Source organism: Vicia villosa, linkage group LG6 (assembly GCF_029867415.1).
Source record: "Vicia villosa cultivar HV-30 ecotype Madison, WI linkage group LG6, Vvil1.0, whole genome shotgun sequence".
In the NCBI taxonomy this organism is placed as follows: domain Eukaryota; kingdom Viridiplantae; phylum Streptophyta; class Magnoliopsida; order Fabales; family Fabaceae; genus Vicia; species Vicia villosa.
In genome coordinates this window covers 16,376,090-16,379,313 of record NC_081185.1, presented here as the reverse complement: position 1 = coordinate 16,379,313, position 3,224 = coordinate 16,376,090, and positions in this window count along the sequence as shown.

Genomic DNA, 3,224 nt, shown 5'->3' with positions numbered 1-3,224 from the left:
TTGCCTCTGGGATCACCTTGTGGTAAGATGATGCGTTTGATAACCAAGCCACCAGTTTGGTATGCTTGACTTTTGACTTTCTTGTTGAATGCTTTGATCATGCGCTTTTGGTATAGCTGGCCATGACAGATAGCTGCAAGTCTTTTCTCATCGATCAAGTGTATTTGGTCGAATCGAGTTTGAATCCAATAGTCTTCGTCTAGATCGGCTTCTTTCATGATCCTTAAGGAAGGAATCTGGATTTCGATTGGGAGAACTGCTTCCATACCGTAGACTAACGAGAATGGAGTTGCCCCTGTTGAAGTACGCGCAGATGTGCGATAACCATGAAGAGCAAAAGGTAACATCTCATGCCAGTCTTTGTAGGTTACTGTCATCTTTTGTATGATTTTCTTGATGTTTTTGTTGGCGGCTTCGACAGCGCCGTTCATCTTTGGTCGATATGGAGAAGAATTATGATGTTTGATCTGGAACTGCGTGCAGAGTTCAGTAATCATTTTGTTGTTTAGATTCGTGCCATTGTCAGTGATGATCCTTTCGGGGATGCCGTACCGACAAATGAGATTGTGCTTGATAAACCTGGCTACCACATTCTTGGTGACAGAAGCATATGAAGCTGCCTCTACCCACTTTGTGAAGTAGTCAATAGCGACCAGGATAAAGCGATGTCCGTTGGAAGCAGTAGGTTTGATTTCTCCAATCATATCAATACCCCACATTGCGAAAGGCCAAGGAGCCGTCAGAACGTTTAATGGAACTGGAGGTACATGCACTTTGTCGGCATATATCTGGCATTTGTGACAAGTTTTGGAATGATGATGGCAATCTGTCTCCATGGTAGACCAGTAGTAACCTGCTCTCAAGATCTTTTTAGCCATTGTATGTCCGTTGGAATGAGTACCGAAGGTACCATTGTGTATGTCTTCCATGATTTGTTCTGCTTCCTTCTTGTTTACGCAACGAAGTAAAGTCGAGTCATGGTTGCGCTTGTACAAAGTTCCATTGCTTAGGAAGAATTTGGAGGCAAATCTCCTTAGAAACTTTCTGTCGTTAATAGATGCCCCTTCAGGGTACTCCTGGGTTTCGAGATACCTTTGTATTTCATGGAACCATGATTTGTCTTCCATTTGTTTGGTATCGATCTCATTGCAATAGGCTGGTTCGTCTTGCCTGTAAATGGTGATCATAGGAGCTTCGTCGTCCCAATTGACTTTGAACATGGATGACATGGTAGCTAAGGCATCAGCTAGTTGATTTTCTTCGCGTGGGATGTGTTCGAAAGTGATCTCCTCGAAGTAAGGAATCAAACTCAACACATGTTCTTTGTATGGAATTAGATTTGGGTGCTTTGTGTCCCATTCCCCTTTGACTTGGTAGATTACCAAGGCCGAGTCTCCGTAGACTTCAAGGAATTTGATTTTTAGATCAATTGCAGCTTTGAGACCCAGAATGCATGCTTCGTATTCGGCTATATTGTTGGTGCAATTGAAACACAATCTGGCGGTGAAGGGTGTATGACCTCCTGTGGGGGAAATGATCACAGCTCCGATGCCATTGCCGAGCGCATTAGAAGCTCCGTCAAAAACCATAGTCCATCGGGATCCTGGTTGTTTGTAGTCATTGACTAGCATAATGTCTTCGTCTGGGAAGTCAAAGTTCAATGCCTGATAATCATCTACTGCTTGATGAGCTAAATGATCGGCTACCACACTTCCTTTGATTGCTTTTTGCGAAGTGTATTGAATGTCATATTCTGTTAGGATCATTTGCCATCTTGCAATCCTTCCAGAGAGAGCAGGTTTTTCGAACACGTATTTGATTGGATCCATCTTGGAGATCAGGAAAGTGGTGTGATTTAGCATATACTGTCTTAGTCGGCGAGCCGCCCATGCTAAGGCACAGCAAGTTTTTTCGAGTAGTGAGTATCTTGTTTCACAATCGGTAAACTTTTTGCTAAGATAGTAGATTGCGTGCTCCTTTCGACCGGAATCGTCATGTTGTCCGAGTACACACCCCATTGAATCTTCTAACACAGTTAGGTACATTATCAGAGGTCTGCCTTCCACAGGAGGTAACAAGATTGGCGGTTTTTGAAGGTATTCTTTGATTTTATCAAAGGCTAACTGGCATTTGTCATTCCATCTTTCCACTTGATCTTTTCTTCAGTAAATTGAAGATTGGCACACAAGTAGGAGTCATATGGGCCATGAATCTGGCTATGTAGTTTAGACGTCCCAAGAATCCTCTGACTTGTTTCTCGGTACGGGGGTATAGGCATTTCTTGAATGGCTTTGACCTTGGCAGGATCAACCTCAATACCTTTACTGCTGACGATGAAACCTAAGAGTTTACCGGATCTTACTCCAAAGGTACACTTGTTCGGGTTCAGTCGCAATCTGTATTTCTTGAGTCTGTCAAATCAGCTTGTGTAAATGACTACAAATGTTCTTCTTCGGTGTTGGATTTTGCGATCATGTCATCGACATACACCTCTATTTCCTGATGAATCATATCATGAAATAGTGTTACCATTGCTCGTTGGTAGGTAGCTCCAGCATTTTTTAGACCAAAGGGCATTACTTTGTAACAAAAGGTTCCCCAGGGAGTTGTGAAGGTTGTTTTTTCCATGTCTTCGGGTGCCATCTTGATTTGATTGTAACCCTGAGAATCCCGTCCATAAAGGAGAATACCTTGCATTGTGCGGTATTGTCAACTAGTACATCGATGTGCGGTAAAGGGAAATCATCTTTAGGGCTTGCCCGGCTTCAGATCTCTGTAGTCTACACACATTCTTGCACTTTCCCGTCCTTTTTAGGTACAGGCAACGATGTTAGCTATCCAAGGAGGATAACTTACAACTTTTAGGAATCCGGCATTGAATTGTTTTTCAACCTCGTCTTTGATCTTTTTTGACATATCAGGCTTACTCCTTCGCAGTCTCTGTTTGACCGGAGTGTCTTTCCTTCTTTGATTGGCAGGCGATGAACTACAATGTCCGTGTCAAGGCCAGGCATATCTTGATAAGACCAGGCGAATATCTCGGCGTAGTCTTGCAACAATTGAATCAGTCTTTGCTTGACACTGTTTTCTAAGTCAGCCCCAATTCTGACCTCTTTCTTTTCTTCGTCACTCGCCCAAGTTGATGACCTCAATCGGCTCCTCCTCATGAGGCTGTATGGCTTTTTCTTCTTGTTCTAGAAGTCTTGCAATTTCTCTTGGCACTT